Genomic DNA, 22,805 nt, shown 5'->3' on the forward strand with positions numbered 1-22,805 from the left:
TGCGATTGTCAATTAAAAGCAATTAGGGCGCATATATAACGCAATGTAACAACACGTATATATTCCGTATGTGCGTCTTTTGCTAGAAAAGGCATACATAAGTAATTCTAACGACCGCGGCGTTTATCACGCTGCGCTGACCATGCAACTCTTGCACGAAAAGGCACGTGTTTCCAACGCTTGTCTAAGACGACACGGTGGTAGCACCTACCCGTCGCCTTGCATTCTACACTTTATCACCTCTGAGACGGGCGCTCACACCAGTCTCAAAGCCGCGTGCTTCGTTTTTCAAGAGAACTGCCAGATGGCGCTCATGTTTCACATGTGACGTGATTTGATGCACTCGTTCGCCTCCGCGGCACGCTCGAGGCAGTCTAACGCAGAACCTCCAGAGTAACAATTACCGATTTTCTTGCGCAAAACATCAAATAAATTTTTTGTCCACTCTCTAAACACGCAAGACTATCGTCTTTCGACGACATTTACAGATAAACATGCAGATACGGGGCCATTTTTTGAAGCATTTAAATGTTCAGGATGAAACGAACGCTATTTGTAGTAACAAAAGTGCAAATATGCGGAGCATTCTTTAAGTCCAAGCGAAGCAGAAAGCAATAATCTATGGCGCACCCTAAAGCGTGTTATTAGGCTTATTGAACTTTTACCTGAAGTCCTGGACAAGGTTGATAGCCCATGCAACCCCCGGATGTGGCACAGATATTGCCGTGATCACAGTAGCACCGCGAACTCTTCGAGTGTCCAGCAGCTGGTTTATGTCCTTAGTAAAAAAAGGGTGAAGTACACGTAAGTAAACTATTACAGTGCCAAATGCCAAAACAGACAATGCAAGTCACTCCACATTGTGACTTGTAAATGGCTTGTCATTGCACTCACGCCATCTGCCCTTATAATGGCCAGCGTAGGGACTTGTTTCCTTGTACATGGTTGACACTCGCCACGCGCTACATTGCACAATAAAAAAAAAGACACGGAGGCACAGGCAGGACACACCAGAGCGCAAAGTCAGGATGAAAGAAGCCTTCTGGACTTCAAAAAAAAAAGGCCGGCATGTGTGTTGCGCTCCTGTGGGTCCTACCTATGCCTCCATGTGTCTTTTTTCGTGTGCAATTTATTGCGTCGCGAGTGTCTACTATCTGCCCCTATATTTCATCGATTCCATTTGTGATGTGAATGCCTATTCGAGCTTTTTACCCATCGTCAGCACGGTCCCAGATGGTACCCCTAATATTAACTCTACCCCTGAGTTAGAGTTGAGCCAACGCATCCTGTAATACAGAGACTGGAACGTGTACCACGTAAACACCGCCCTTCTTTTGCGTGTGCTTTCTCTCCCTTATTTCTTTTGCGTGCTCTCGATCTCGATTTTGTTCGAAAACTATTATAAAGTCGCCCTTCGGAGCGTTCCATACATAGCACGCTTGTACAAGTTCATATGATACGCGTCTCTCATAATCATATGGTGGGTTGGCGACGTTAAACACCATATATATATATATATATATATATATATATATATATATATATATATATATATATATATATATATATATAAGTGCATATGAAATGATGTTGTCGTTGCACCACCAAATGATTTTTTTGTGTGGCTTGCGGCACGTAACCACGTCTTTAAATGTCCCTGTCTTCTTTCGTCGGTCCGGAGTTTGCAGTGGTGAGTGTAAAACATCGAATCGTGGCTCCAATGCAGCAACGGCCATATTCGCCCGTTATCGAAGTAGCACTTTCAAATGTGCGATACAACATCGTACCTTTAGCGTTTTGATGGCAGACTTCATGTGAGATCGAGTCGGATTAATGGGGGTATCGAGAATTCCGGCATGGAAAATGCTCCGGTTCCAAAAAGGTTCGAGAGGACTAGGGTTCTCCACTTTCAGATCTTCTTCCGCCTTTGCGATGAAACTTAAAAAAACGAGATCATAAAAATTGCGAGTTACAAATTAACTTCTGAACAAGTCGGAATTTTTCAGAAGTGAGCAGTTGCTGTTATCTACTTTACGCGCTTTTCAGTGAATTGCTTCATAATCTTCTAACAGAAAAAGTCACAGCTTTGTCGCAAGGGTAAAGCAATGAAAGCGATAGCAACAATTTGAATGGTCACGCGCAGAATGGCAAGTAGATCAAATTATGCCCCACGTTTCTCCCGCGCAAATGACGCATGAAACGTACTCACTGGTACAGATGAATGCTAATAAACGCCTCAGTTGTTACTTCGCTGTGTCTGAAAAGTGCGCCCTTTTCGCAAACGGAAGCTGTGCAATGATTTCAGTGACCTTTGTGCGCACCGTAACCAACACAGAGTCATTCCAGTGCAACCCCGACGCAAGCCAAGACGTATGATCCTCCTCAACGGTAGATAAGGGCGCGCAAGGGGTCGTCCACTCTCCCCCTCTTATCCGTGGGCGAAAGTACGCGTGAAAGATGAGAGCCGCCGAGTGCTCTATGCGCCATCTTGCTGATAATGCTGGAAACATGACAGTAGCCCCCCGAGATGCCCGCCAACAGTGGTGTTTGGTAGATATAAATAGCTTGCCGTTTGAACACAGAAGGAGCTACACCTCGGTGGCTCAGTGGTTAACGCCTCGCATTCACGACGCGGAGGTCACACATTCCATTCCGCGCGCCGGAGTCTTTTTTTTCTCAATTTCTTTTGCTTTCTTGCGTTTTCATATATATAAAGATACGTATACGTATACGGTGCATGACATGGATGCCGGTGGCGAAATACAGCCGAGACTGTCCATATAATTCCCATCTCAATAAAAATACTTCATTGAACCCCTTGATAGTGAAATTAACATTATGGTTGTCATAGTACAATTTATCAATACAAACTGCTCCATGATTTTATTTTAGTTTTGCGGTTAAGCTTCCAAGGGCTCCATACTCTTTCAGCCGTCATGGTAGTCTAGCGGTTACGTCACTCGAATTCTGACCCGAACCTCGTGGGATCGAATGCCTAGCGTGGCAGCTGCACTTTTTGGGAAAGCGAAAGTGCTTGAGGCCCGTTTACTTCTATCTAATTGAGCGGTAAAGAACCACAGGTGGTCAAAATTTTACCCCTTCACCACAAAGTGTCTTGTAACCGTATTGCGGTTTCAAAATGTAAAACACCTCCAAAGATTATGTCTTTTTACTTGACTGCGCGTGCTCCCGGGCATATGCGAAGCGACAAGCTCTACTTCACACACCAACAGCTTTGCGATGTCGTAATGGGGACACTAAAGCGTGTAGTGGCGCCACAGTGAATTATCGCACAGGTACCGACAGGTTTCCGTAACATTGAATATGATGCAATTATTATTATACTAGAGACACAAGGCTGGAGCCAAAGCATAGTCAGACGACACGTGTCATATGCCATGTGCAAGCCATTACGAGCTTAAATATTCAAATTGCTCAGCCCCGGAGAACCGCCTATAAGGAGTCGCTACTCCAGCAATCATTACTCCATTTCACAAGTGGCATGATCGCCGAGTCTACCTCTGTTTGTGCAAGCATGTTCCGGCTGCAGCTTGGCTGCTTGTCTCGGACGCACGTGTTGAATACAATTCATGTTTCAAGTAAACTCGCTGGCCACATTTCGTGCAACACTACAATACGTGACTAACGCATTCTACGATTCCCCCTTGCAGCGAGAGTATATGACATCTATCGACGGATCTCGTTTAGCCGAGTCCAGTCTGCCTAGAGCGAAAATTTATATAAATTGATATGTGGGCTTCAACTTCCCAAAACCACCATTTCATTATAAGAGAGGCCGCAGTGGAAGACTCCGGAAGTTTTGACCACCTGGGGCGCACCCAAAACTTTAACGTACACCCAAATTTCAGCACACTAGCTGTAAGGTAGCACTCGGCGTGACATTCCCCGCCCCCTTCCTTCTTAGTAACACGTCTCCGCGAGAAATAAAAAGTGCCGCCATATCCACGAAGTGAATGATGATGAGTGGGCGAAGCTCCGGAGGTAAACCTGGTAAACCATGAATCCTCTATACATTTTGCCCACTCGATTTTATTACATCGCTCCCCATAGCGTACGTCGCCGCACTAAATCGAACGATTGCCTTCAATCAATGACACTCGCCATATGTGACATCATTTCTATTTTATAAGATCTCGCGTCTTTCATCAACTACAAGTACCGCTTTCTAGTTTATAACATCTTGCATCTTTTCATCATCAGCTACAAGTACCACCATCTAGTAAACACTACAAGAACTAAACGAGAGGTGGCTACATACAGGAGACGATACCGCCATCTAGTGAACACTGCAAGAACTAAACTAGAGGTGGCTACATACAGGGGACGGTACCGCCATCTAGTGAACACTGCAAAAACTAAACTAGAGGTGGCTACATACAGGGGACGGTACCGCCATCTAGTGAACACTGCAAGAACTAAACTAGAGGTGGCTACATACAGCCTACAGGGGACGCACAGCCCACGCCCTAAGGAGCTTCGCCCCTAAAACCGGCTCAGTGTGTTAACCACTTCCTTGCTTGCTTGACGCGTTCCCGAGAAACGGTGCCCTGCAGCTTCCTCGGCCTACCGAACTCCTTTCATGAAACTGCCTGTCCGGTGTCGATGAAGGGGCCACGGGCAACGAGGCCGAGGGGATAAATGAAGTTCCCGGGAAAACCGCGACACGGGGGGTCTTTTCCTACTAGGAGAGCTCGCTGGCTAGACACTGGCACGATCACCGGGTCATGCTTTTGCTGACTTCTCCACATTGTATATAGTTTTGTACAAAAAGTTCTATTTGTAAAACGTCCAAAGGTGAAGGCATCTCCCTCCGTGGAAAAGTTACGAAGACGGCGGTGATCAAGCTCGCGAAGCAACGAACCCTGCTTTGCTTCGCCACCAAGAACCAGCTCCAACCCGCATTCTGATTTCGGACGAAAATTTACACGGGCCTACAGCGTTTTCGTCTTCATCGAAAATGCAGCCGCCGCAGCCGGGATGTCTAAAGCGAAGAGTGCATTATCATCATCACGAAGTGACATGCACTTTCTTCGTGCTCTTCTTGCTTTTCATTTTGTTCATCATCTGCTTCTTCTCCACGAACAAGTGCGCCACGTATGAAAGCGATCGTAGTCATTTTATATACGATGACTGTTTTCTCTCCCCCCTTCGTGTTAATGCTCTGATTTAGGCGTTATTCTGTGCATCTTTGCACTCTGGTACAATAGGGTAGAAAGGCAGAAGAGTTTGAAAGGGCGCATAGTTAGAAATTTAGAAGGAACATGATCGAGACATGAGAAGGACACAGTGCTGTTCAACAAGTGATGTTTTTCGAAACAAAACGAGTGTACGAACAAGCAACGCATCGAACTCAAAGGAACTTGAGGCCACGTAAAGGAAGTCGCGAAGCGTGAGTGTCTCGCCATCAGGCAAGCACAAAGTTCAGACACGCAATCATGGCCCAATATTTTGATGAAGAACACCTCCGTGAGCTCGCGAGCCTTTTAATGTGTGTGCTTCAACAAAATCACTGCGTTATTTTTTTTTTAAAAAAGAGTGCTTGTTAACTTGCGGAAGCGTTCACCAAATGTGTGGTCGAGAGTGAATATCCGCCCCACCACGGTGGTCTAGTGGCTAAGGTACTCGGCTGCTGACCCGCAGGCCGCGGGATCGAATCCCGGCTGCGGCGGCTGCATTTCCGATGAGGCGTAAATGTTGTAGGCCCGTGTGCTCAGATTTGGGTGCACGTTAAAGAATCTCAGGCGGTCGAAATTTCCGGAGTCCTCCACTATGGCGTCTCTCATAATCATATGGTGGTTTTGGGACGTTAAACCCTACAAATCAATCAAGAGTGAATATCCGAATCTTCTCTTCGTTTTCTTGATTGCGAAGTGCGTACACTTCGTGATTTTTTTTCATGTAACCTAAAATTTTTGCGCAGGCCAGGTGTTTAGGAAGAGTGTTTAACGATTTAGAGTACTTGGTACTCGACTATGGTTGTTACGATGAACTTAAGGACATTGACGAGTGAAGCATGCCAGGTGATGGCTTTTCGCGTGTTTGTTGTTGTTGTTGTTTCAATAAACGGCAGTTAGACAGCTCTCATATTGCGTGTTTCCCTTCTTGTGTCTCCGTCTTATTCGGGCTCATTTTCTGTGTTTCAAAAGCAGAGCAAAACAAAACCGATGATGACAAAAAAGACGACGAAATCCCGTGCGTGTATTCGTATTTCTTCTGGTCGACGCTCTTACTATGCGTTAATATGTCGCAATGAAGTAGCCTACCAATCAACGTTTTTTATGCATCACAAGTGCGTGCACGTTTGCGACACACACCGCTGATTAAGTTCACTCTCTTGGAACATAAAGCTCTCCATCTGAACATATACTGCTTTTGTAACTGCGCTACAGCAGCTGCTATAGACAAAGAGTTATGATTCATTTACACTTTTTTTATTCCTCCCATGATAAGGCGTGAGACACCGAGAAGTTTTTCCTGCTGGAGCGACGCAGCCTACACTCCAGAACCCGTTCTGTTGATCTTACGTCTCCCAACAGGATTTTCGCTGTACTGAGAATGAATGGCGCATTTCTTTACCTCTTGAGCTACGATCGTCAAACTCCGTTTCGCACTTTCATTCGCGTGTAGAAAATTCGATTAGCTGGACAGTGTGATCGATTTAGGTTACATACAAAACATCACGGCGACGGAAAACAATGCATAGAGTGTCTACGTAAAAGCTAGTGCAATAGGACGGCGGCACTAACACGACCCCATCTGCTCACTCGAAGGCGTAGCCGACGCCCAGCGTCGTGTGTCGGTAGCTGCGGTTGTTGTCGAAGAAAGTGTTCAGGCTCTCTGTGTAAGTGGGCCGATCGGAAAGCAGGTTGTATCTGCCTTCCTTGTACAACGAGTCGTAGAATATGTAGTCGCACACTTCGTCCGGCGGGAACTGGTGAACCAACCGGAGCCTCTCGCCCATGATGCATAACAGGGGCTCCTTGCCGACTGCACCGCAAAAACCAGGTTACAAGCCCGCATGCAGTCCACTCTTATGTTGAATTACAATGGCGGAGTCGGAGCAAGTTTTCCTGCTCCTTTCACAGCAAGTGTGTTCCAATGACAGAGTGAGAGCGAGAGTCAAAAGTTCCAATGAGAGAGCCGGAGGGGATTCAGAGCAGGAGTCCCTCCGTGGAGCAGGAAAAACTGCTCCGCCGAAATCGGTGGAGTGGACTGGAACTCAGCGTGACGCATTTCCCTTAACACGTTTGCCTGCTTGGGGGCGCGGCTGGCGCGGCAAGAGTTGTGCTTATAATGGCGGACGGCATGGACGGCTCGGCTACCTCGGCAAAGCGTGCGGCAATGCTTCTGCTACTCGATAGCGACAGCAGACATCGTGGACAATAGCTGTTGCCCGCTTGGCGTGATATCCATTCCACACAGGTGAATAGCGCTGAACAAGTAAACGAACGATGCAGCGATGCTGGTAAACCACGTTGGAAACAGACAGCGGGAGAGACCACGCGCAAGGTATCCTGGGTAACGCGGCAGCTTCCGCCTTGCTCCAGCAGGGCGGGTTGTGTTCCGATTGCGGATTTGGAGGATTTGCTCTACGCCAGAGTCGAGTGCTCGCTCGCGAAGTCGGTCGGCTGCACTGACTCCGTCATTGGAATTCAACAATACATGTGAACGCGGCTCCGTGAAGCTGCGCTACATGGAGCGCCCTTGCATCCGGTGCGGCCGTGCAAGAACGCGAGGTGGCGCAGGCACGGAAGAAACCAGAGGTGTGCTTCGCTTCGCCTTCAAAAGTGCGTGTATCGCGCCGCTCTGGCTTTGTTGTATATTACAGCAAAAGCGGCGCTCTCCGGTGTGCTTGCGACACTTTGCCATGCGCGGCCGCACTTGACTTGCAGGCGCTCCAGAGCGCTGTTACGCTGAGCCGCGTTCACCTTGTAATATTTCATTGTAAATAAATACAACTGGGCGTCACGAATTCTGAGATTATTATTAAGCGTTTTAACGACTGGCTCGATAAAACAATCGGAACATTGCAAGGTTAAGCTTCCCATTCCCTGTGAACTAGATGGAGTTTAGTTTTGAGAATAAAACGTTACGTTGGGATTATTTGATACCTCCTAAATCTATGACGTCACACTTCGTAAGCGCGCGAACCAGAAGGTGATGTCACCTTTTCTTTTTGTTTTCTTTTTCACAGCTTCCAAGCATCCAATTGCGTGCTTTTTTTGTATGGTGAAATGACACTAACTGGCCCGACGAAATAAATAAAACTATTAGATGGCAGTAAATGAAATTGACATGCCTTCTTTAGGTGTGGGAGGCGGAGAGGTCGAGCCACTTCTTGTCGGAGGCGCTGTTGTAAGGACACTTGTGGGAACAGCAGGCACAATGGTAGTGACAGCAGGCGATGGCGTGCTGGCCATCGTGGTAACAACAGGCACCGTAGTATTGACAAAGGACGATGGCTTGCTCTCTGTGTTGATCACCGGCTTCGAATGACCATGCTCAAGGGAGGCAATACATTTTCGGCAATGTCCTGGGCTGCTGTAGTACCCATAGACACTTCTGTAACAACATGATGCGCTCATTTTAGTGCTTCGGACATGTGGAGGCGCATCATCTGCGGCAGGCGCGAAAAGCAGCGTGTAAGAGTTTTCCACTGGAGAGTCAATTAAATAAAATATTGTAATAAAATCTGCGATAATAGCGTACCCTAACATCAATGGCACATTAAAAAGTCCGAACGTAGCTTCCGCTGGACTCGTGGCACAAGACTAAATTCAAAGAGGAGCCAATTTTTTTGATAGCTAGTCCTCGCTGTATGACGTGACGCTCGGGGACGTATGTAAAGTGACAGCGTTGTCTTTTAGAAGCAGCCTCTTCGACTCGCCCTGTTAAATCCGATCTGTGTGGACAACCTGTTTCCGCCTCGCGGCGTGATTTACGGTAATGGTGTTTTCACACTTCGAACCAATGCACTGTTATGTCTGCGGCCTCACCATCACGCCATCCTCCACTACTGGTTGGGGAAGTCTGTAGCTGCGTCGGGCATCGGAACCGCCAACACAGCTGAAAGTATTTTCACAAACCACCCGTACCCCTCCACAGCTGCGGCCGACGCGCTCGAAGGGGTGGGGCGTCGGCAAGACTTTTTTTTCCAGCATCCACCACATCGGTGGATGCTGGATCAGGTGGTTTCTCCTTGAAGGCGCGCGTGGGCGTAGTTTTCCTTAAGAACTGGCCACGACGCGAGCTTTAGATCTTCAGTTTGGGACCACACGCATGAGTGGCGCCAGCGGCCGAACCACTGACGTACCTACTGGCACGTCACTTTGCCGCCCACGAATCATTCGATCGTCTGAACACACCATAAGCATATTTTTTTTATCGACAGTGCCAAACTAGGCCTCGTCATGCGTGCGTCTGGCGCGCCGTCGCGGCGCATCAGCTTATATTGATAGGAAGAGCGCATGCGCAGTTGATCGTGACGTCACATGACACGAGGAAGCTTCCGCAAGCAATGTCGAGGTGAGTATGAGTAGCCCAGTACAGGTGTGCCTTGCGCATGCTCAGTAGTGAGCGTGGCACGCATACTTGTAGTACACACATTGTGGTTGTGATGCACTGTGCGCCTACTCAGTTGCGGAGTCATGGTGACGCACGCCCGAGCAGTTTACGGGTGGCGAGAGAGGCCGGCCGCATTTGTGTCATGGTGACGCTGTGGCGCAAATGCAGTGGCACACAGCAAACAGGAAGCCGTGTTTAGGTAAGCCGAAGCTGATTCGAAGCTGTTCGTTATCGCTACTTCTATCTTTTTGTCCGCGATAGACATATTACACGTGACTTGAGCAGCTTACCTCATACAAATAAATAAATTTGTAAATAAAAAAATAAACATTTAACGTCGTTGACTGTCCTGAATTGAGAAGATTGCAACACCGTCGTCGTGTACTCGACAGTAAAAATTAGATATGGAGAATAAAGAAAACTTGTAGGACACTTAAGCTTTGCCTTCAAAAAGAGAACGCGTTTCAGTAATCATGTCCTGTCCGTATCACCGTCCTAATTGCCAGCCTGGCTTCAATTATCAGTGGATGCCTCAACCATACTGCAATGAAACGAACGCGTAATTATTGGCGGTGTCAAACTATTCCAGACTTTCTACGGTCAGCGTGCGCAGTGTCAACAACGCCATAATTCTTTCTATTGCGAATCAGCGAAGAACTCACGATGCGTCCATACGACAACATGCAGCTGAGTACTGAATGTTTTGCTTATGACGATAATCAATAATGCCTGAGCGATGCTTTGTAATGGGTAGGCCTTTAAAGCACCCGCTCGTAGCACATGTCAAACGTTTTGTCATTAGGGGGCAATTTTACTCTTCTGCCAGCAATGTTACATCCGTTAAGTAGCCTTTTTATCACTACGTGGCGCATGCAGACTACTCTTTCAGGGGGGGGGGGCAAAGTAAGTGTATGAGCTAACTTTGCCCCCCCCCCCAAAATGCGGTGTGCCCCTCCCCATTGGTCAATCTATAGGACTGCCTTTGGGCCCCTTCTTAGGTGACCAGAATAATGGCCACCCCCCTCCTGCCCCCCCCCCGTTGCGGAAGCCTATGCACGACATTCATGAATTGTTTTTTTCCCAAGGCAGTTCTAGGAAATGGCGTATATAGCTCAGCGGTAGCCCCCGTCCGACTCTAACAAGAGCCGACTATTTTTATTATTTATTGATTGAAATTCTTCTGATGTTTCCTACCTTGAGCAACGACACCCACACCAGAATTTCCATGAATCAAGCTCTTTCAAGCTGTCGCGCCTTAGGTGGAGGAGCCAAGCCTCCTCCCTGAACATGCAAAATTTATTGCAGGTAGCGTCTGCAAAGGCGGACGCAAGAGATTGATTTGTGAGGTTTAACGTCCCAAAACCACCATTTGATTATGAGAGACGCCGTAGTGGAGGGCTCCGGAAATTTTGACCACCTGGGGTTCTTTAACGTGCACCCAGGACGCAAGAGAAGAGAACCAGAATGGGAATTTTTGCTTTTGCTTTGCCGCCCCCTGCCGCTTTGTTAGGGGCTGAAACAACCGGTACGGCCAAAACGAGAGCCTGTCATATCAAAAGCGATTTCACCACTTTATCTATGAGGGGCCGGGTGCGCGCGCCTTGCCATCGTAGAAAAAATAAAAAAATTGGCCCCGTATCTGCTTGTTACACTGTAAATGTCGTCGAAAGACGATAGTCTTGCGCATGGAGAGACTGAACAAAACGTTTATTTGATGTTCTGCGCGAGAAAATCGCTGAATAGTATTCTGGAGGCGCTGCGTTAGAGTGTCTCGTGCCTGCAGCGGAGGCGAACGAGCGCATCAAGTCACGTCACACGTGAGACATGAACGCTATCTGGCAGTTATCCTGGAAAACAAAGCGCGTGGCGTGTGCGCCCGTCTCTTAGGTGATAAGGTGTATAGCGCAAGGTGACGGGTAGATGCCAGCACCGTGTCGTCTTAGCAAAGCGTTAGAAACGCTTGCCTTTTTGTGCAAGTGCTGCATGGTCAGCGCTGCGTGATAAACGCTACGGTCCTTAGAATTACTTATCTATGCCTTTTCTAGTAAAAAGACACACATACAAAATACTGACCTGTTCTTATGATGCTTCAAATATCCGCAATAGTTGCTTTTTGATTGACAATCGCACAAGTATAAACGCTGAACCTTGATCAATATTGGTGGGCGCTGCAGATGAGGTCGGTCATTTCGAGTATAGTTTGGCCATTTTGGTGCCGTTCAGGGTACCGTTAAGGACGGACAAACAGGCAAATTTACACACAGACAGCCAGGTAGACAGACAGACAGACAGACAGACCAAAATTTTAGCGCCGAAGGTGTCCAAGGACGACTATCATCTTTAGACAAAAAAAAGACCGATTTTTGTGCTCTCTTCTCGTTTTTTTATTCAATGCGTGCCTGCATACAAACTTCCTAGCCACTAGGGTAGTGACACATCGGGCCTCAATAACATGTGGCAGAACATAACCACTCACCGATGTTGTCCGTGAGAAGTGCCGTGCCGAGTATAATGCCCAACATGATCAGCACAGCCGCGCTGACCACCATTATGGTTATCCAGCCTCTGGCCCCTCTGTGCTAGAAAGACAACAATGTGATTGAGTGGTAGCTGCAAAAAAAGACGTTACCATTACTTTCCAAATAAATTAATCCATCTTTCAAGTAGGCTACTTTGGTGACCACCTCGTGGAGCATGTTTACAAGTTCCACCGGCAGAACCTGGGCGAGTGCTTTGACCTGTAAAAGGCGATTCTGCTAGCTACTCTGGCTCAGTCAGGGTTTCATAATGTTTTATGAAAATCACCAGGCTTTTCATCTTTAATGTTTTCAGTGGCATGCAGTGACATATTCTCCCCAAATTGGAGTCAGACAACACTATAAAAATTTTCTTCTGCTTGAACATTTTTATCCCTGATCATCTGCAAGTCAGTTCTACTGCAATGAACATTATCCTGACGAGTAAAGACAGCTCGCGAGTGTGCGAGCTCTGCGTCCTACGTAAAGACTAGATCACAAAACCCGCTGTCAGGGCCACTCGACGACAATTCCCTGATTTTTATTTATGTGCACCATGACCAGATGACAGATTTGCCGTCAGAACATCGCCAGTTGCCGTCTGTTCGTGACGTCCCACTACTATATGACAAGTCACTGACAAGCCGCCCCCTTGATACAGAAAATGTTTTTTTAAAGACGATAGTCTTTTTTGGGGACCTTCGAGGGAAAAATTTTGGTCTGTCTGTCTGTCTGTCTGTCTGTCTGTCTGTCTGTCTGTCTGTCTGTCTGTCTGTCTGTCTGTCTGACTGTCTGACTGTCTGACTGTCTGTCTGTCTGTCTGTCTGTCTGTCTGTCTGTCTGTCTGTCTGTCTGTCTGTCTGTCTGTCTGTCTGTACATTTATCTGTTTGTCTGCCCTAACGATACGTCGAACAGCACAAAACGGCCAACCCCATTCGCAGCGCCCACCAATATTGCTAAAGTTTTAGCGTTCGTATTTGTGCGATTGTCAATTGAAAAGAAATCATTGTGCATATCTGAGGCGCCATAACACGTGTATATTTTGTATGTCTGCCTTTATACTAGAAGAGGCACACACAAGTAACTCTAAGGACTGTAGCGTTTAACGCGCTACGCTGACAGTGCAACGCGTCTCTCAAGAAGGCGTTTCCAACACTTTCCTACCACGGCACGGTGGTGGCACCTGCCCGTCGCTTTGTTTTCTACACCTCATCACCTCCGAGACTGGCGCGCATCTTTCTCCGCGGGCTGCACGCCTTCGTATTTGAAGATAACTGCCAGATGGCGCTCGTGTCTAACGTGCCTAAATGCGCTTGTTCACATCCATTACACGCTCGAGGTACTCTAACGCAGCGCCTTCAGAATACCATTCAGTGATTTTCTTGCACAGAACACCAATTAAACGTTTTGTTCACTCTCTCCAGACGCAAGACAATCGTCTTTCGACGACATTTACAGTGTAACACGTAGATTTGGGCCATTCTTTAGTAGTCGTAGTAAGAAAAATATTGGATGCACTTCAGGCACCACGATACTCGTTTAGTTTACTCGAAACCAGTAGCTAGCTACATTTAGAGCAACAATCTGAACTTGTGATCTCTGTGGCTTCTGCCAGATCGCCATCACGCGCATGGCCTTCGTGGCCCGCTTGGGCAGCGCAATGACACACAAAGCTAACAGAAAGAATACTCCGGGACACGTCAACCTTGATGTTCACTCACGTCTTGGATTATGGCAGTCTCTAGTTTTGAATGCATATTTTAGCTGCTCACGCTATGACTAACGTTTTGTTCCGGTGGTTTGGATGCCTATGCATTGTTAGGGTCACGACAAGTTGGTGCACTTACGACTTTTTCTTTTGATCACCTGTAAAATAGAACGTAATAATGTTAAGTAATAAAAAATAATAAAAATAATAAATAGCAAAGTTCAGTATTTTTACTTAGTTTTTAGCGTCAGAACAATTTTACTACATTAGAAGGAGTACCGCTACCAGCGCGCACGTTTTTATTTTTAAGGTATCAGTGTTACTCGTAACAAGGTTTTCTAGTGGATAAGAGTAGAATAGATGTGGTTAATGATTAAGTGGTCTTTACTCTAGAGTAGAAGTGGGCAATCTTTTAGCGAGGAAAGTCGCGGAACATGAAGCCAATATAGCGAGCGACCGACGTCAAATCGGCGGTTCCCAGACCTTGCAGGGAAAGAGAAACAGTTCAAACAGTTTACAACAATTTGCGAACCTAGAAGACATATCTTGTTTATTTCAAGTATAGAATTGAAAGTAGGTTTGTTTAATACCAAATGAGCTTCCTCTTCAGTCAAGATAGGAAGTTAGGTCGAGGTTGGAAATGTGTAGTAGAGATAAGAATGGACAAGTGTAGAGTACGGGCATTTGGACGTCGTGCCAGGAACTACAGGGTGCCGAACCCTGCTCGGGCCTAACTGATATGGCCAAACTTTCTGGGTTTACGGAGTATGCATATGTTCACTAGTGGTTTCATGATAAAACCAGCACTCTACAAGTTCTGCCCTCTATGGTCATTTGGGGGAATTGGTAAAGTCCCGTCTCGACAAATGTGGGAGAACTTAATGGGGAACCGTATAATCACCATTCGGGTGACCAGAGCAGTACGCAGGGTCTTCAAAATGAGTGCGTGCTAGGGGAAGGGGTGAAACCAGCGCACCATTATACAACCACATTGACGTTCGTAGGATGTCCTCTACGCCTGTCTGAGCTAACCGGAAGTATATAAAAAGATAGAGTCGCGACGTCAGCTAATACACACAAAAGCTCAAAGAAGTAAACTCAAGAAAATTATCAACGAAACCAGTGCAACTAATAGTAGCGCTGTAGTTGAAAATTCAATAAAGCACCATTCAGCGTACATGACTCTGCCACAAATTTTACGTTTATACACCATGCGTGCTTAGATTAGCTACCCATCATTGTTTCTTACGATCCTTGTGCCAACAAGCAATGAACTGGTTTAGCCGTAAATCATATAAATAATCAGCACGGTCTAACCATACGCAGCAAGGCATATAACAGTTTGAAGGGGACGCGTATATTAACTGTAGTATTAAAATTGCAAGAGTTTGCCTAGCTTTAAAAAGCGCCTTAAGTGAATCTTTCTCATCGATACGTTCTCACTGCTACGTACGAAATTGATCAGCACACTCAATCAAGACTGGTAATAGTTTTACAGTGACACCTTGTTTTGAGTAACTTACCCTCAATTCCTGGCACCATGCCGAGCGGCTGATTTTGTTGTCCGTATGGCAGCTCTCCGTACGGTGTCTGAGCGTACGGTGCCTGAGCGTACGGTGCCTGAGCGTACGGTGCCTGAGCGTACGGTGCCTGAGCGTACGGTGTCTGAGCGTACGGTGTCTGAGCGTACGGTGTCTGAGCGTACGGTGTCTGTCCATAAAGTGTCTGCTCGTAAGGCACCCCTCCGTAAGGTGCCTCCACGTAAGGCGCTTCCCCATAAGGCTTCTGTTCGTAAGGCTGCTGTCCGTAAGACGCTTGCGTGTTCGGTGCCTGTTCGTAAGGCGTCTGCCGATAATATGCCGGGTTGTTGGTAGCTGGATCATACTGCATGACAGCGGGTAAGTTGGCAGCCTGCAAATAGGAATCGTGCCCGAAACACCCACGCTCAGCAACTATAAAGGAGATTTTGGGGGGAACAACATAACGATAATTGTCAAGTGTGGTATCATATATTTTTCATTTGAGGATAATTCAGTTAATTTCTGTTGCATCTCTAATTACATTATGTCCGGACGTGCAATCGGTTATAAAGTAATACAGACAACTTCTTGTCTTGGCCCCACTTCTTGTCTGTGCCGTCTATTGGCAAACCGTCTGCTATCGAAAGCATTACTCTAGGCATCGCATGACCAGAGCCATCGTGGTCGCCGCTGACTCGCTGCTGAATGCCTCCGACTGGAATTGGAGTACGAGCTCACGTGGTTGGTATTATTTTGTGACCTACTGTACAACACAGCACTCAAGCCGGCGACGACCATGGCAGCTAGTATGAGTCTGTGAAGAAGTCAAGTAGTCCCTCACGCATTCTCCGAAGACAAATTTAGGATTGAAGGCCTTGGACTACTTCTGAACCTTATGTGGTTCTCCAGTGCCTCGGAGATCAGCCAACTCTTGACCAAGCGACGATGGCGTGTGACGACATAGTATGGGGACGTTATGATGATTTCATTAGTTGATACGACTTGTTACGTACTGATGGCGTCATGAGGTGATGTTACACATGACAGTTTTTGCATCACTTGCGTTGATGGGAACAGCCACCTTTCGTCCATCGTGAGTCTGTATTCTTCGGAAAGTGGTATCATTACTAAACACAATCAGGTATTTTGTTTAATTTCAGCTTCGCTCTAAGAACGAAATTCGTTTGACGAAATAAAAGCGAAAGATGCTTGGTTGTAATCTCTAGGGAATGTACCAAGACGTCCCTATAACGCAAACAAAAGCCATCGTCGCAATTATGAATCTAGCTTTCTGTATCACGATGCCGCACGCGCAGGTGCTAGCTCTCCTCCACCTCCTCCTCCTTTTACTACTACTGCTACTACTACCACTACCACTACTACTATTACTACTCCTACTACTACTACTACTTACTAATAATATTAACAGTATTAGTCATCATCATCAACAGCCTGACTACGTCCACAGCAGGACAAAGGCCTCTCCCATGTTCCGCCACAGGCAAGCGGCGATGGCGTAGTGGTTAGAGCATCCGCCTCGCATGCAAGAGGTCCGTGGTTCAAATCCCGGTGCCGCGCAGTTCCCAACCGGATTAAAAAAATCCGCGTGTTGATGGAACTGCATTAAGAGGCCTGGGGTGCGGCCTCAGCGGTAACCACCGCCGGGAACGCACTCCCTCACCAGAGAAGGATTGCCCACCCTGGTGCAGTATCTGGCCACTACCTCCCACATGCATACAGTATTAGTATTAATACTAAAATAATTTCTTCCCAGGTTTTTGAGCAAAAAGCACGACACCAATATGAGGTGCACTATAGTCGAATGTTGGGGCAATTTCGACCAAGTGGGGTTTTTTAACGTGCGCTGACACCACAAGTGCACGCCCCAAACACCGAGCTGAAACTGAGACACCACAAGCACTGAGCCTGCATTAAAATGCCACCGCTGCTGCCAGAATTGAACCCGTGGCCTTCTTTCTAACAGCCGAGTACGGCAGGTGTTGTAGAACCGCCATGGACTCCACGTGAGCCAAGAACAACGCGTGCTGACTAAACCACACGTGAGGGCGTGATAAGTGGTGCTGCAACATCAACCCGTCCTTAAATACTTTATTGCTATTCGAAATACCTTCTATTCTTTTTTCCATTATTTCTGAACGGCTTTTTAAAGCGCTTTTAACGCAGTAAAGACGGTGAGGACCCACTGTTACTTCTCAGGAATAAGCGATTAGCAATAGTAAAAGAAGCATTCAGTAAATAGCAAAAGGCGGCGTGTATTCGTACCCGCCTTGGTGGTGTAGCACTTAAGGAACAAGAATGCTGAACCGAACGTCACCGAATCGAATTCAGGCCACGGCAGACTGATTTCTGTGAATGAGAAGTGGTAAAAACCCATGCGCTTTGATTTAGGGGGCACAATACTCAACAACGCGTGGTAAAAATTCCCGGAACTTTGCGTGCCTCGCCGCGGTGGTTTATTGGTTATAGCCGCTCGACTTCTGGCGTGAAGCCCGCGACGTGTAATTCCGGCTGCGGCGGCAGCATTTTCGGTGGAGCCAAAGTGTTTGAAGAACGTGTACTTATATTTAGGTTCACGTTAAAGACCATAGCCCCCCCCCCCCCCTTCTTCCCTAGCAGTCGAAACTTCCAGGACCTACCACTTCGGCGTCTCTCATCATATCGCGGTTTCGAGACGCTTACCTCAGATATTATTATTAACCGGAGCTCTCCGCTACCATGACCTTCATAACTATGTAATGGTTTCGTGCCGTGAAACCCCGAAGCGGGTTAAACCTCTACAACTGCACTAAGAAGCCAACGACACACTAATACAAGAGTGTGGCACGCAGCCTACACTTCTGAACACTTAGAATCTACATACAAGCATACGACTTTACTAATTACAGACGATCACATTGTGATGCAGCGTTGAACGGAAAATCCGGCGACTCCCGCGTTATACCACAGGTGGCGCCATTCGTCTGTTTTTGAGGTACATACATTTTTCTGAACACTATTTCTGATTTGGAAGTTTCCGGGCTAATGTAAGTTTTACGCACACTACCAGGATAATGCTTTAGTGAGAACGTACGGGACACAAATCTGCACTCACCGATTCAAGTGAAAATGTTGTCCGAGGAACAGAAGCAGCCGGTAAGAGTTGCTTGCTTGTACTTGTTTAAGCTCGCACCCACTACAGTGGATTGGCTATTAAACTATCGGTTATTATAACGAGATTGCATGAGCCTCACGGCAAAGAAGAAAATATGAGGATGGTGATTATGGTTATGACTCTAAACTATGGCTTGCTACCTATAAACGGAATGAGAGTGAACAACTGGGTGTGTTGGCATTTCACGATTCGAAATAGTAGGAGCATAGACGACGGATCAAAAGGGAGACACATACATATTCATTGCTGAGCAGTCACAATCAGATATCGAAATTTGTTCTGGGAAAAAGATAAAGGCCCTACTGCCACAGCTGTCACCTGCTTGTTCAATAATCATTTTTACCTCAATAATTTATCTAATCGACTTATCTCGACCCTTGAGAACCACAAAGCATTCGCGAAAATCCGGTACACAGTTGAAACCTCTGCTATCTATAGCCAGGTGAACATCTCTGATATTCCTGACATTCCCACAATGCTGTTGGAGCTTGTCATTTGCACACTGCTTAGTTCGGCTTGAGAACGTTTTTCCACAAGACAGAGGAATATCGCAGGCGACACCTACCTGACATTTGCCATTTTTACGTCCATGGTTTACAGTACAGGATGGTGTTTTCCGCAGGCAAGACTTCGTCATTTCGCGAAAATTACCCATTTTAAAAGAAACAGATGTCCCCATTACATCTGCTACTATTGAAATCTACAGCCCACGAGGAACATGCGGTATCACAGTTACCTTATTACTATTGGAGGTGGCTCTTGGTCAACTTGACATGTTTGAGATTTTTTTTTCAAGATCGTTTCAGCTAGCAAAACCAGCAAAACTTGCGGAAACCTTGCTTCCTCAAGGCTGTTTATATGCTTGCCGATTCTCTCAGCTACACAGGGGGGGTAGGATTTCTGGGAAACCTTAAACGAGAATTGGTAGGTGATACTCAGCCTAAGAAGCCTCGAATGTCTGGAGCAGAAGGGTAGCAACACTTCATTCGCTCGGAGATCGTGCTACCAGAACACATAATCACATTTAATATAATTCGTCCTGTCTTCGCGCTGTTTTTTTGTTTCGAAGTCTAAAAATTGTGTGGATGGAACTTTCGTACACATCTTATTTCCAATTCAAGTGGCCTACGAACTTCCAGGGGAACCATGCGAATCATGTTGCGCCGAAAAACTCGGAAGCCTGTTTTTTTGAAGATCATCTCAACCAGTGGTACGCTGCGACGAGCGGCTTCCGATCTAAACGTACGGTTCAGATCCGGCTTATCACATTCGGTCAGCAAGAGCACCCTAAGCGAGCCGGCGATGCTCAATCATTTGCACAGTGCGCGAAACGTTGGGACGTCAGGCAACATTGCCTGCGCCAAGTGGAGGCTTAGAAAAGTGATACGAGAAAGACGTCTTCTGTAAAGCCTAGCCGGCTCAATGCGGTCTCTCGGAGGACTCGACAGACTTCCTTCTTTTTTCAACACGAAATGGTTTTATGCCGGGGTCCGCCAAAATATCACTGACGTATTTGTTGCACAGATATGTTTTTGTTAAAAGGTACACGAGAGTAATGCAATGAAAAATGACAGAGGAAGAATCGCAGTGAAGGCAGAAGATCTGGGAGTCGAACTCACGACCTCTGGGTTCACAGCAGTAAGTGCGGGTTGCAAAGACAGTACCATCGGAAAAAGGACGAAGCATCTTCAACACACGCCTTATACAACTCACACTACTTCTCTCTGTACTTATGTTGCACAATGGATGGGACGATACCACCGCCAGCGGAAAACAGAAGTACTGCATTAAAACAACGAGCTAACACCGACACAGAACTCTGCGGCAGAACCTCGATGCCGCTGTTCCAATGAACGCTGGCTCCAAAGCTAAAGTGAGAGTGCTTTACCCGCTCCTCCTAGGTGTCGTTGGTCCTAGTCATAACACAGAAACGCCACTCCTGCCATTATCTACGGCAACGTTTTTCGAGCTAATACCAGAAGCAACATGCAGAGACTGTATCACGCTATACGCGCAGATTCGACTTGGTGACGATGCAAACACGTGCTTCGTCTTTCGCATTGCGATAGCGTGTGGTGGGCGAACAAAATGGACAAAAAGTGCCTTTGCGACACCTTCAGAACAGCTGGTGCGTCAGGCTACAAATTTTTAGCACCGCCCAGCGCACACAGAGAGCAGAGCCGCTGCAATCAAGAGCCCGACCGTTGAACATGGTGGGTTCACGTGTCGAGTATTGCTCATTTGCGGCAATGTTTTCACTGTATGCCACTTGCTTATGCACATGGCACATCATCGTATTTACCGCTACTTTGAATATCTTATCATCCTGAAACCCTCCTCGAGTGCATCGCTTAGAACCGTAGCACCCAGAAGCGCTTTAGCAGAAATATATGCACATACCCATCTTATGCAAAAAAAACTTACTCTAAAATAAAAAAGAAAACATCACAAAGAAGTAACACTAAACACATTGAACGCAAACTAGCGATTGTTTTTTGAACCAACTAACCTATCAAGGCCTTTTGATCACCCATCTTTGCAGCCAGGAGCCATACCACCCCTCAACTAGAGTGTCGTTTGCAAACTACCATGCACGTGAGAGGAGAGGAGCCTGGAATTGATATGAATGGCACTACATTAGTTTTTTTTTCAAGGACTTTAGTTGCTAAGTGCCGACTACACCACAATACTTTATTTCGCCAATCAGTGAAGAGACTCCCATGCACCCGTATACATATCATGCAAACATAGACAGCTGCAACTGGGTTGATGATTTGGTCGCTTGTGATCATCGGGTATGCTCTGAGCGCATTTACTATACGGGCCTTCGAAGCAAACGATTCTTCCTGCAATTGACATGTCTTGACGCGTGGCACGACTCTACGCTTCTGCCATGCATTCTTATATTGCATCATGAAGGCTGCTTCCGGTACATCGCACTCATTTAACGCTTTTTTTACGACGCAACTTGAAAAGAATAGCGTAGCTCTGTGGTAGGACCCATGCTTGACACGCAGACGACTTGGGTTCGATTCTCACTCGAGCCAAACATTTTTATTGGTCATTTTATTTGCTACTTTCTCGATTTTTTTGGTTACAGACAAGATGTTTTTTTTCTCTTACAACCAATGACGCTGAAATCGACGCCAGAATTTTTGCGACACAAGATTTCTGTAGCTGTTGGGTTAATAGACCTTGTAGCGGCATTTCGAGTCGTTTTTCAGACCAGAAAATTGTATTCGAGGCATGAAAGCGTTATTAAAAATATTTCTTCCCGATTCATCAACGGGTGCACACTGCGTTGCGAGGTGTTAGGTTCAATCTTTTTTGTCAAAATGTGCAACGATGTGCTGGCACTGGACCAAGCGCTTCTCATGAATGAAACCCATCACCATCATCATCACCACAAACGCCTAAAAACGTGAGGCAGGTGTTTTGGGCTTTGGGTACACGGGAACGACACCAGATAATCGAAATTTCCGAGAACCCTTCCTGCGGCGTTTCTCTTACTAATATCGCTATTTTCGAATGTAACCCCTCCCCTCCCCCCAATGAATAATTGTTATTGAGTTTCGCGTCAACTTAACATATCGCACCAGTATAAAATCTTCACAATCTCTGATAAGAGTAAGCTCCAATGATGTCTGTTGTTTTCGACCATGTGACACCTATAGCATATGCGCCCCACCCTGATGCACTTTCGCATTTCTCTGGCGACCAGCTAACGTTCAGTCTTTCAGGTAGGGAACCTTCTTATACAACCATAACTTCATGTCACCGGATTTCGGCCGGAAAGACAAATTGCTTGACTAAAATATCTGCAATGTTCGCGACATCAGTTGCCAGGATAGCTAATATTTTAAGCAGCGACTATGAACTTCTGATGAATAATAAGCGCTGTATATGCGTAGCAGCCAAAAACGATACGTACGTAAGCATGCATGCAACGAAGAAATGTGGCACGACACCTTTGCATACATATATCACATGCGTTTCACATTTCGGAAGATAGAGCTTGTATCTATTTTCGAGTTGTAACCGACTACCGCCAGAAACTTCAGTTACCGTTAAACGACATTCAGATGGTTTTGGCTATATACAAACAGCAGCGTGATCACGACCCATATTTATAGATTGACCACTTCGCATTAATCTTGAACACCTAGGCATTTGACGTACACTTACATCTAAGTACGGGAGCTTTAGCACACCACCACAACCACAAATTTGCCACCAAGGCCAAAAATCCCCCAGGTGGTTGAAATTTTCGGAGCCCTTCACTACGGCGTCTCCCATAATCATA

This window comes from Rhipicephalus microplus, chromosome 7, assembly GCF_043290135.1.
Source record: "Rhipicephalus microplus isolate Deutch F79 chromosome 7, USDA_Rmic, whole genome shotgun sequence".
Taxonomy (NCBI): Eukaryota; Metazoa; Arthropoda; class Arachnida; order Ixodida; family Ixodidae; genus Rhipicephalus; species Rhipicephalus microplus.